General features: G+C 38.7%; 1 protein-coding gene across 3 annotated transcripts in view; it reads left to right on the forward strand.

Moving 5' to 3' along the window:
- Window positions 1-13628, forward strand: part of Gap43 (growth associated protein 43) — a 94731-nt gene that overhangs the window by 35698 nt on the left and 45405 nt on the right. The window lies entirely within an intron of this gene.

Consider the following 13628-nt stretch of genomic DNA (forward strand, 5'->3'; position numbering starts at 1 on the left):
CACTATATTGTGTGTATATATATATATATATATATTTTTTTTTCTCTTTCTTCCTTTCCTTTTTCTTCCATTACAGTTTGTCTTTTCTTTTGAACAGTTTCTTCCCAATTCACAATACCTATTTTACATTTTGGATCTCATTTACTCTCTCTGTTTCTTATGCTAGGAAGACAATACAATGTTTACACATATGGGTTTGATTTATTTCACTTATGAGTATGGTCTCGAGTTGCATCCATTTACCTATAAAAGTCTCCAGTTTATCCTTCTTTATGGGTGAGTAGTCTCCACTATATGAAAAATAAAACACACTTTTTTAAAATCCATCCCTCAATTGATGGTCATCTGGGTTGTTTACACGACTTAGCTATTACAAGTTGTGCTGCTATAAACATGGGTGCACATATATTGCTGTGTTATGATGTTTTTAATTCCCCTAGGAAGATTCCCAGAAGAGGAATAGCTGGTTCTAATGGAACCTCTAATCCTAGTTTTTAAAGGACTCTCCACATTGATTTCCACTGTGGTGGCACCAGTCTACATTCCCAGCAACCGTGGAGAAGGGTTCCTTTTTCCCCACAGCCCATCCAGCATTTGTTATTGGTTGATTTCTTGATGATGACCATTCTTCCTGGGGTAAAATATCAGTATTATTTTATTTATTTATTTGTTTGTTTATTTATTTATTGCCTTTTTGAGACAGGGTCTCGCTATGCAGTTCAGGCTGGACTTGAGCTCACTTTGTACCCCAGGCTGGTCTCAACGTCACAACGATCCTCCTGCCTCAGCCTCCTGAGTGCTGGAATTACAGGCCTGCACCAACACGCCCAGCTCTCAGTGTTATTTTAATTTGTGTCTCTAGTACAACAAATGATGTTGAACATTCTTTCATGTATTTATTTTCCATTTGTATTTCTTTGTCTGAGAAGGGTATACTCTTCACAGAGGCCCATCTTTGAATTTGGGGATTCTGATTGTTCTCAATTGGGTTGTTTCTTTTCTGGTGAAATAGGATATTGGAACACATATACATACACAGATAGAGCTTTGATCCTTTGAGTGTTTGAGTCATAAATGTCCCCCCAGCCAACTCTCCTCATGTGCAGACAAACAAACTAGGGCCAAAAGGAGTGAAGAGACTTCTGTAGGTCGCAGTCAGGTTGAGTGTGTCAGGTCTACAGCCCTGGTCTTCTGATGATTGATCCAGAGCTTTTACTAATTATCTGCTGCTTCTTATTTCTCTGAAAAGGAACTGTGGATTTCCCAGAACAGGCTTGCTTGTTTTGAGCGATGTGACCAGTATGCTTCACACATTTACGTGCAAAGGATACGCTAAACTGCACGTTCTGATTCAGTCGATCAGGACTGGGTGAGTCTGCATTGCTAGCCTGACCTGCCCTTGTTACTCCAGATGCTGCAGGTCCCCATGGGGAGCAGGAAAGCTGTAGACAGCACCTTTTCTCCTTGGCTTTCACTTCTCACTGACACAGGAGCCCTGGGATTTAACAACATTTTGTCCCTCTTGCCAGATCTCTGTGCTTCCTTAGCTACTCTGGATGCCTTTCATTGCCTTGAACTCACTGACTTGAGCTTGTTACAAATGGTCTCTGGAGACAGGTGACTGGAGCCGAAGGGTGTGATCTTTTGTCAAGTGACTTAGCACCGTTTAACTTGGTTCCAAAAAAACGTTCACACATAAGCAATTTGCTCAACTCTGATGGTTTAAAAAAAAGTCTTTTTTATTGCACAAGTGTCCTCCCAGCTGCAGCTCATTTCTCTCCTTCTGGGAGTGCAGCTGGCAAGCCGCTAGCTCACAGGCCTGGCTCTTCCACTGGGTCTCAGCAAGTGCTGTGTGCATTTTCCTGCCACTCCTCTTGTCTGCTGTCCCGCATATTATGTGTAGATTCGGGTCTGAGTGTCTTTGCGCATCATCTGGGCGGACACTTCTAAGCAGTAGCAGGCAAACGCTCCTGTAAGGCAGGCAAACGCTCCTGTAAAGGCAGGCAAACGCTCCTGAAAGGCAGGCAAACGCTCCTGTAAGGCAGGCAAACGCTCCTGTAAGGCAGGCAAACTTCTGCGCCATGCATTTTTCAGTTTGCTGATGCTTCCCCACCTTCACTGTGCCCCTGCCATGGCTCTGTATGTTGACCTGTGAGCTAATTGTCAGCCTTTCTTATTACAATCTATTCTCAGTGGAAAACACACATAGTTTAGTCCAAAGTATAGTCCATATTTCCCGGGTACTTATTAAGGTCTTACTATGTGAAACAGATAGAAAATTTAGACTGTGGAGTCAGGTTTCTACATTACGAAATCCTTCCTCTACCCACTTATCACATGCAGAACCTCCCCCAAGTAATTCCTCATCAGCAGCAATGATAAAAATAATAATGATGCAAATCTCATACATTTTAATTATAATAATACCTACCTCATACATTTGTTGACATTTTCTGGGCAAAACACTCAGGTCAGTGACTGGCACAAAGTGCTAAGTAAGTACTAGCTGCTATTGGTATTATTTGCTAGGACAACATCCCTCCCTTCAAAGAATCATTAGAATAGCAGAGTGTTTGGGAATAACTATATGAAGAGCTATAACACAAAAGCACGTACAACTGAGGATGAAGTGGGAAATTAACAAAAAGCTGTGCTCTGTTCTAGAAATTGCCAAAATATTATTTATAAGCCAAGGACATATTTTTTTAAAAATTTTGAATGATTGAAAGCAAATGAAAAGAACATACTTTATTACACTTTAAATAACTGAAATTTTAATTTCAACATTCACAAATAAAATTTTATTGGCGTGCTCATTCATGATTGTCTATAGTTTTTTCACACTACTCTGACAGAGTTGAGTAGCTGTGATAGAGACAGTAGGCTTAAGAAAACCAAAAAATGTTTGCAGTTTCGCCCTTTGCAAAAAAATGTTCCTAACCGCTGCTCTATCCAATGCAAGCAAAGCAAGAAAACTGTCTAACCCAGAGGATGGGTTAAGAGTGAAGCAGGTATGATGTGAGTCTTCAGAGATGTTTGCGGGGGGCTGCATTGCCAGTAAGGTCATAGAACCCACAGGTTTGCAGCATAAACAGTGTGCTAACCTCAGGACACACTCGTGAGAGAAGTGTGAAGGGAAGATTGTATCTAAACCATGAGCTTCTCAGATGTCAAAGCAGTACATATCTTCCTAGCTTGTTTAGCAATGGATACATTTAAAGTCTTCTTTGAGGGATGGGTATGTTATGATAAACCCACAACTCTATTTTAGCTTAATCTGATAAAAAAAAAAAAAAGCATACAGGACAAACCTAGAAAATGTTTCTCAAATTAGATATTATCATGCTAATTGTCAGTGTCAACTGAACTGAACCTTAAAATATAGAGAAAATGCTCCAAGTTAGAAGCACAGACATTTAGTAAAAGGAAAATCTTTGACTAGTCCCTCTGCACATCTGTTTCAGTAGAGCCACGTCTAATACTGCCTGCTTTGCAGTGGTTTAAACCCTCTGCAGTATGTTTCTGGGTACTTCTGTATCATGGTACAGTCACCCACTTATCAGAGGCTGCAGAAGTACTAAGCAACATTGGCTTGTTCAGCTCACTGGACTCTAACATGACTTTTAATTGTAAGTTTGGGTTGGGGAGAAACTAGGGAATTGTTATTCTCCTAGGAGCCATTGTGTTGTCTCAACCACAGGGAATATTAGCTACTGGAGTCCCTACCAATCTTATTCTTAATTTTTTTTTTTTTTGGTCCTTCTGAGACAGGATCTCACTTTGCAGTTCAGGCTGACCTTGAGCTCACTTTGCAGCCCAGGCTGGTCTTGAACTCCCAATGATCCTCCTGCCTCAACCTTTCGAGTGCTGGGATTACAGGTGTGTGCCACCACACCCGGTTTATTCTTAATCTTGGGTCTAGTCCTGTGCTACCCCAGGAACATGAAGAATTAGCCATTTCTGATGAGTAAATCAGAATTGTGGGAAGAGTGGTGGCATCAACCTAACTTCTTGGTACTCAAGTGCAGTAGAGACTCCAGATTTTCCATGTGTGACACATTTATAAAACTATCCATTTTCTGGACTTGCACTGTGCCAGGTATAGACATGGTACACTGTGCATTTCTTTGGTTCATGTGACATCTCTTCTGAGAATGTTATGGTTCATCTCATCATTTTCTGTACATCAAATAGAAAGGAAAATAATTTTCATTGACTCAAGACCCCAGAATGGGGCAATATATCCCTACTTTATTCAAGTCAACCTAATTGTTCTGCTCAAAAATGGATTATTTTAAATCCATGGAAGTTAGATTCATATGAGTTAATTTAGGAGTTGTAAAATTAACTTATATCGTTTCAAATACAGACAAGAAGGAATTTCCTGTCATTGCTGATATCAAAAACTGCAGTGTTTCTCCCTGTAGAATCACAGAGTGGGTGGTGCCCTAGTGCTGTGTGCCATATGGGATAGTCACAAAACAGGTAGTGCACTGCACCAAGGAGATATGTGGTGTAAATGTGGTGACACCTTTGGGGGAGTGCGTCAGAGCTAACATGGCACCCACAAAACAGTTTTAGATGGAGTTCCCCATCTGCCTCGCTACAATACTGCAGAAACAAATAACTGATTTAAGGAAAGGGCAATGTTTAATTGAAGATCTCAGGCTGGTTTTAAATCCTCAAATTCAGGAATGAATCACAGAATTTACACTTTACCACCTGCTCAGCATTTTTCTTCTGATAAAAGAGTAACTGTAGTTCACCCATTGGTCACTGTCATTTGAGGGAATAGCCATAACACCTGATCAGAGACACCTCCCTCTTTTCTCAGTATTGCTTTCTCTGTTCTTTGATATTTCTCTCTCCTGCTTTCAGAAGTAATAGGAAAACCAGTGTCTGAACTGTTCTCAACATCTCAAGTGTGAATTGACCCCACTGAAATTTTCACAAAGAAAATGAGTCACAGCATCATCTGGTTGATGAGGTCATAGTGCCACAGCTCCTGCTTTGAGAATGTAGTTCTACCTTTCTATTATAAAGAGATTTTGTAAGAGGAAGATGCAATTGGAGTGACAGCTCAGATGCCTGGTCCTTTAGACACGCTGAAATAGCTCAGTACTAGCAGGTTTTGGCAGGGACAAAATCTTTCTCTGAACTGTCCCACCTTCCATTCTGCTTTTCATCTTCCCTGGGAGGCTTGATAAAAACTTGCAGAGATTAGATCGGTCCTGTCCTCACTTGGTTTCTTGACTTCCTATAAAACTTGGCTTATTACAGTCATTTAATTTTATACACACCCTATACAAGTGTTCTGAGCTCAAATCTTATATATGTGTCATTTCCTATACCTTAGTCCCTTCCTCTGTAAAATAACAGTATCCAGGGCACAACTTTACTATTGGCATTAAATTAGTTATTATATTAAAATACATTTCATAAAATCTTTTGACATATATATGTGTATAAAACACATCATTAAGTGCTTAAAAGATTGCTTGTTATATATGCCTGTAAATTTTTTTCAATATTTATTATTAGAACTATGATATTCTTCAAAGATGTTTTATATATTTACCTTTAACATTTTTTGAAGGGATACACTATATTTTAATATATATACCCACAAAAAACCCCTCATGAAACTATCAAAGACAGAAAATCATAAAATATTTGTCAAAAACTCACCCACTCCCTGGTGTCTAGATAGTAGCAATTTTCACTTCATTTGTGTTGTCTTGTTCTGGGTATTTTACAATACTAAAGAAAATTCTATACACTATATATTAGTATCCAATTAGGAGAGATGAAACTGAATTGTAAAGAAATTAGGTATTTTAATCATGGCCATATATTTCAGCAGTGACTGAGTCAGATTTTAAATTCAAATTGTTTGACTCCAAAGTTGTGCCAGGGACCATTTAATTAATAAGTATTAATGACTGATGACCATGAGAACATGTAATTCCAGAAAATACAGGATGGAATACCTGGGAAGAAAGGAAGAATAAATAGTAAGCACAATAACAACTTGAGTAACTATAACAAACGTAGATTCATAGTTGTCATTTACTTATTCACCTAGGATATCTGTGTTTGCCCTTAAGGAGTCCAGCTACTTAGCGACAGAAATCCAGCGTGAGAGCCTATTCATACTCAGAACTATATGTACCTGACAACACCCACCACTACCACCACCGCCACCTGCTATTTGCCTCAGCTTCACAACAATACCCAAAGAAGAGTACAACACACATGCTAGAATCATAAAAGCACACACTTACTCATTTTTTTTTTAGATTTCTCAGGAACTGTTCTAAAGAGACAATCACTTATTCAGTGATTAATGTAGTCAAGGCATGTGTAAAATTATTGCAGATGGAGAGTAGTGCCCCTTAAAAAATTATCCTATCAACCACCTCACTTTTAAAAGCTGTGAATTTCCAAGGGAAATAATCTACCTCCTCCTTCCAAACACATTCTTGTTCCTAACACCTTCTACACAGAGACTCTGGAGCATCCCCTTTTTTGTCAGGTTTGGAATGCAGACCAATTCTGTTGATTGAAAGGTACATCTGTTCTTAGGATTGATATCAGGATTACTACTTATTCAGTGTTACCTTCTGTATTAGTCAGCTCTCTCTTTGCTGAGGCACAATACCTGACTCCCATTATTTAAAGGAGGAGAGATTGAATTTGGCTAACAGTTCTGGGGAACTTGGTCCATAGTCAGTTAGCTTCAAGGCAGCAGGCCATGGCAGGCAAATATCTTGGTTCTTGGCAGCCAGGCAGCAGGGTAGGGGAAGAGTGCCAGCCAAGAAATTAGCAAGGGCCCATACACAACAACCAAAGTCATATCACCATGACCCACCCAGAAACACCAGAAGTGTGTACCATCAATCTCTGGGTAGATCCCAAGGCCAAAAAGTTAATGCTCCCCTCTAACTACCATAATTTCTGAATGTGTAGTGTTAGATTCTTAAGTTGATTTTCTGGTAGGCTCTATAAAATGTGAGAGATTAGAAGCCTTAGTTTAAGACCCATCTTACCAGTTAAGGGACTTTCTACCAGTCTATTTACTCATTTTGTAAAGGGGATAATATGTTTGCTTAATCTATTTCATTATAATTCCTTGAAGAAAAAAATTTACATTGAAAGTATTTCATGTTGTGCAATACATAAATTCAAGCCATTGTCTTTTTAATTTTTCTTATTTTTGCAAAGGAAATTCCAAGTTCTTTGCCATTTCTCACCAGCTAGACTTAATAATAGCATGTAGTCTGATGTCAGATGATATGTACTAGATACTAGGGACCTGATATTTGGGTATCATGTACTATCATTTGGGGTTTGATTGGACAGAGCAGGAAATCTGAAGTTGTAATGATCTTTCCTCCTGAAAAACAAATGTTACTAAGATAGTCTTCTGCAAAATGTCTGGCATCAGCTCATAACTTTTACCAGGTATAAAGAAATACATTGAGTAGCTCTCAGAAACAGCACAGGCAACTGTTTGACTGGATGTGTGAGGAAATATAGCTGTATCACTATGACAGGTATACAAAATAGTAGCTAAATGAGTTTTTCTCAAGATGAAGGTAAAGGTCATACATTTTGAAACTGAATAGACTTCATCACTAAGTTGGTGGACCATTTGGAGTTTGGGGGATGGATAAAGTTAGAAAAGATTGAGAGAAATCAACTAATTCATGTCAATTGGTAGAAGAGGGGGACTAACTTTGATAATGCAAACAGATCTCTTGCCTTCCTAAGGACAGGAAAGATTTGAATTGTACACCATGGCCCACTTTAGATAGTTTTCTGCTTATCTTTTTGAGAAGAGATAGCTAAGTAGATCTGTAGAGTTAAGCAATGGCTTCTCTCTTCCCTGGGAAAGGAATAATGGGGATGAATAAGGTGAAGTAACCAATCTCCTTTTGGTATTCATTTTATTGTTGACATGTCTTAATCTCATGTTTCACACATTACTAGAGAGGATACTGATGTTGACAATGATTATGATGTGAGATATATTGAACACATACAATATGTCAGGGATGGTACTAAGTAATTTATGTACATTAGCTCATTTAATCTTCTCAACAACCCAATAGGACTATTCTCTTATTCCTCTGGCTTACAGATGAAGAAACTAAAGCCAACTTATTCAAGGGCAAGAGCTGATAAGTGGTAGAGATGGATTTCAAATCTATACCTATCTAACTCCACTATGATGCACTAAGGATATGGGGTATTTACATTCTTCTTTATAAAGCATTGCAAAAGGACCAAGGTGAGGATCACGGATGGGCTCTGACATCTAGAAGCTGGATAATAGTGGATCCTTTCTTATTCTCTCATTGTCTTCATCCAGTCATGTGTTCTTTATATGGTGTTAATGAGGATTAAATTGAAATATTAAATGAGGATTACATTGAAATACTGAATATATTTACTGCCTCTTCACTATAAGTGTAAGAGGATAGAGGCAAGTGATGCTAGAAAGTGGCTTGATGATGGGCCCCAGCATCCATGACCAGGAACTTCCCACCACGGAGCAGGGACACCCTGCCATTTGTCTGAGCTCTGCCTATTCACATTCTGTGGTTACTAACACAGTGTAACATGCAAATATTTTTCATAACGATATCTATAAATATTTTTCAAACATCAACTGTGTTGGCCATCTTTTAGCCATTGGTCATCTCCTATCATCTTCTGTATCAGCTCAGGGTGCAGTTTGCTCTTCGGGCCTCTCACCTGGGGAGGACTCACTTCTAGCAGAGGTACAGGAGCTGGTAGGCTATTTTTCTGTTTTTTCCCCAATGCACGGCTGCTCTCTATTCTCCCTCTCGGTCCAGTTGTTAGCAGAAGAAGCCTCACAGTTGCTCTCATAGTCCAGTCTGTGATGTTAAGCTTTGCAGAGCCTGATGGTGAGTCCTTCACTTTGGTTCAGTGAAGTGACTACAACAGGCATGAAGACCTCTCTGAGAGCAGAGTTTAGCATCTCCCTCACCTTCCCTGCTCTTCTTGTCTTTGAGTACGCTCCTTCCACAGGTCATCAACACAAACTTTGGCAGCAGGCGGTATTCATCAGAGGGCCGCTTCCGATGCTCTCACGGAGCACCTTTCTCCCACGGCTGACTCTCAAAGGGTATTTGACTCAGTGTCTGACTTTGATCCTTGATTCAGTTAGGGAACTTAGAGCTATGTCTGACATATCCAAAAGTTTTCAATGTAAGCCATTACTTTTTTTTTAGTTAATCAATAAGCACATTTTGTCCACTTATTATGACTCAAGAAATGTGGCAATGTGCTAGATCGTCATTTAAAGGGGAAAAGAGGTTCCTTCACTACTACTCTGTGAGGATTTCCAGCACCATTCTGCATGTCTCATATTCCCTTGGAAATTGCTGTCATTCTGGTATATGTTCTCCCACACGCTCAATAGCTAAGAAGGGACTTTTACTGCACTTAAAACCAAAGTTTGAATAAGTCGTAACAATTGTTAGCAAAGACCTAACAGATTCACTGCTTCTACCTACATCCTGGCTGCATTCCCCTCATGCTCTTAGACCTTCCAGTCAAACTTAGTGTTGATGTAAACCCTGTATATCCCCACTGGGAGTATTCATGTTTGATATTACAAACTGTTTCTACATCTGCTCAGAAACGCACAAAGACACTTCATTTACAGAACTAGAGGGGGCTATTCATCCCACTTTCTCTCATTTATGTGGGGCATTTCTCTATATTTCTAATCTTTGAGTAGGTTCAAAGAAAGTACAAAAGCTCCACTGTAAACTATTTGAATACTTAGACATATTCTGTAAAATATATTAACAAATTTGATAATGCAAAATATTAATAATGTAAAATACAGTAAACATTTATTACATGAATTTCAACTCAAATTATTAGTAAAAAATAGAGGGTATTTGCCAGATTTCATATATATCTACCAACACTTTATTCTGATTGTTTTGCAAGCTAAACAAGATTTTGAAAGGCATAAAATCTATAGTGTGCAAAAGAAAATATTCTTCAGGTTGTCGCTAACCCTTCAATTTTACTTCTCAAAAATATCTTTTTGTTTTGTTCAGTCAATAGGCTATATTTTGGTTTACTAAAGAGATTCTTAGAATGGTGAACCAGTACATTAATGATTTTTAAATTATTTAAAAATTAATCATTTAGAGAAGGTGTGAAGGATTACAATATTACTATTTATAGTTAGCAGAAGTAGATACTAGGTTTAGTTTTACTTTGCTTGGAAAATTGAGGTATCCCTATGATAATTGGAAATGTAAATGCATTGAAATGTTCTGTGAAAATGGATGGGGTTATTTTTAGTTCTGAAAACTATGCATTCCCAGAACCTTATGTACCAATCCTCTCACTAGCATCCGTGTGACACACAGATATTCAGTACTGTTAAATAAAGAAGTGAATGAGAATGTTGCCCTGATGCTTTATGGATTACCTGCTATAAGAAAGTCCAAGTTATTCTAGGTCAGTGATACAAAACCACTAGACTTGGGCTTAGGTGGCCTTGGAGGAAGGGACTTGAGTTCAAAATACAAGTTAGACCACTGACTCCCTCCCTCTATGAATTTATGCAAATAACTTAATTTTTCAGAGCTATACTTTCTCTTAGAAACTGAAAGCATTTTGCTGAATGTACTGAGTGGTTTCTGTTTCCTGTGGACTAAAATACCCTTTGTCAAGTAAATTAGCCTATTTAACTTTGGAGAAAAAGTTCTAAGCTGCCAGCCTGTAATGAGAAATATTTGTTTTGTTCTTTTCTCCTCCCTCAACAAAAATACTCTCAGTTCAGTTACTTTAAGTAGGGAAAAGGACTTTTACCAGAAAATAATATGTAGCTTGAGCCCTTTTAAAAGAATCAATTACAAATACAAAAGAAAGACATACACACCCAATCCAGTAGTGTCTAGTTAAAAACTCACATTTTACATCTGTCTTGTACCCTCCCGTTTTCATCCCTCCCTCCCCATTTTTCCTTTTATCTGGAAAGTCTTTACAGTACTGGTTGTGTTTCTTCCAACCAAAGCTAATATCCAGTTTCCCTAAATCTCTAATGTATGAAGAAGTCTAGCAATTTCTAATACCTGTTAGTTTACTGAAGGGAACTGTTAATGTGTAATTATTTGATCCAGGACAAGCTCCATGCCTACGGAGTTCTTTGACCATCTCTTAGAATGCATCTACCCGGTGGAATATCTGGCTCTTGTGTCATCGACTTTACTTCTTTCCCCTGACTGGTCTTTACTTGTTCTCTTGCCTGTTGCCTACCTTTCCCCCTCTTGCATACTTTTACTCCCGGACTGTTCGTGTGAGGTTGGTCCCACAATTTAGGCACCTCGGTCTAGTCTGAGCCTTTGTACATAGTCTTTTTTTAACATAGCTGTTGGATACAGAAGCTTAAATTCTGGTCATTTGAAATGTCAAAGCAGCAGATGCTCTATGAAGGAGGGGAGAGGAGAGAAATTCTTTATTCTTGTAATCCTTGTATCCTATAAACCTTCAGTTTTCTACTTTTTGCTTTCCAACTTTTTAAAAAGTTCTATTCACCATACTTTGTGCTTTGTTTTCTTAGAGGGTAAACAAGGCTATAATGTGTCAGTTTTCTTGAGCCACTAGAGGGTCTTTCCTGTACACCTGCCCACCCTGATCAGTTTTCCCTTCTTCCATAAGGAGCAATATTTGTAGTAAACAACCACTTGGCATCAGTGCCCAAGTACAGATGTCTTGTCATATAAGAAAAGTGCCTCATTCAGAAAATCAGGATGGAGTAAAATAAATAGCAACATCTTGGCTCTGTGCTCCATTCACAACTGTTAATTTTACAGGGTTATGATTCCATCTCGGAGTGGAGAGCTCCTGGCAGGGACAGCTGCTCCCGTGCCCCAGATTGTGCTGTGTGCATCCCAGTAGCAGTCATCAAGAACAGCAGGGTGGCAGGAAGGTGGCAGAGAGAGACAGAGTGAGAGCGAGAGCGCAAGAGAGAGTAAGCAAGAGACTGAGAGAAGCATTTGTAGCATGGCACCGGGAGGCCAAAACACGTTGGTGCTTTCCAAAGTACTTTTCAGTTACCCCTTCCTTCTTTGTATGGATACATGCACGATTAACTGAGGAAAAGATAATATTGATCTTGAAGTTTGCTGAGAAAGCTATCAATCCTGCTTTTACTCTCTTGCATATCTTATTTGAAAAAATATATTTGTGTATCCACTGACATGGTGATGGATTTAAGCAATGGCAGGCCTGTGTGCTTGTCCACCAAAGAATGTCAAATAGTATTGTGTCCTGATTGGCAGAATCTGGGTCACTGGGACAGGGCTGGTATGACAGGTGGAAAACATATTGTGTGTTGACTGCTGTGGTTTACCCCCTAAAGTGGAGCAAGGCCAAGGTCAAGGACATGGGCAGATTTGTAACAAGCACAGGACATGGTAGAAGATGCTCCTTTACTATTGGTCTTTTGAAGAAAGTTGCACATTGCTCCCTGCTCGTTGTTATAAATTTCCCAGGATCTAGAACAGTACTCACAAATGTGAACAAAAGTTAAATGCTCAAAAGTTAAAGCAAGGAAAGAATGCAAATCATCAGAAGCCAATTGCTGCGCCATGCTGAATAACGGAGCTCTCTAGAATTTTGTGTATTTGCCTGTATCTTTTAGTTTTTCCCTGTAATTTAATTTCCAAGTAGAAAAATGTCACTTGCAGTACATGTGAAGCTGCCAGTATTGCCTTCAAAAACTAAAAATTCTGCCTTCTTACTTCTTTTCTTCAGTACCAGGATCACTTTGTTGATGATAATAGATAATTTTAGGTTTAAATCGCTTTGGGGATGACAAATTTAATTTAGTGACTATATGCCACTTCTTGAAGAAATGGAAATAGTATTTTTCACTTTTTATAGAAGATTCTATTTTTAAGGAAATAGAATAATGAGCATTTTTTTATGTTCCAAGTGTAAAGACCCGGTATGGTTCTTACTGATGGGGACTCACATTTAGGATGAAGTCAGAAATCATTTTGAGACCAGTGCTCTGAGCTGTCGAATTCTGTACAAATACCTCAAAGCAGTGGAATTCACGTAGATTTCGCATAAATCCTGATGGGCTTCACTGTCTGTATATTCACCATATTCTTTCTGTTGGCTATATTGATTTCTTTACTAATTTCAAAATATTAGGGGAGAATGTAGACTTTGACATAATATTTTTTTTAAATTATAAAGTTTTACAGAATCTCCCACAAATCCTGAAAACACAGTATCGTTCAGAAAGCTTTGACTAAAACAGAGGACAAATGGAATTGTCATGGTACATCTTTCATTTTTTTTATTAGTGCTTTTTAGATATACATAATGATCACACTCATAGGGAATTTGTACCTGTAGATGATATATCTATCTTCCTTCCTTTGTGTCCCATTCCCCTCCCCCCTTCAACCCTTCTTCCCCTCCGTACTACAAACGCTTTGCTTCCATTCTTTTCCTTCTGTTCTCCTTTTCTTTCTTCTCCCTTCATCTTTTATAAAGGATGCCCTAGATAGCAGAGTAGAGCAACTGCACTGGGGAAGGGATGCATATGAAATTGTACC

The sequence above is a fragment of the Chinchilla lanigera genome, unplaced genomic scaffold (assembly GCF_000276665.1).
Source record: "Chinchilla lanigera isolate Chin_1 unplaced genomic scaffold, ChiLan1.0 scaffold00026, whole genome shotgun sequence".
NCBI lineage: Eukaryota > Metazoa > Chordata > Mammalia > Rodentia > Chinchillidae > Chinchilla > Chinchilla lanigera.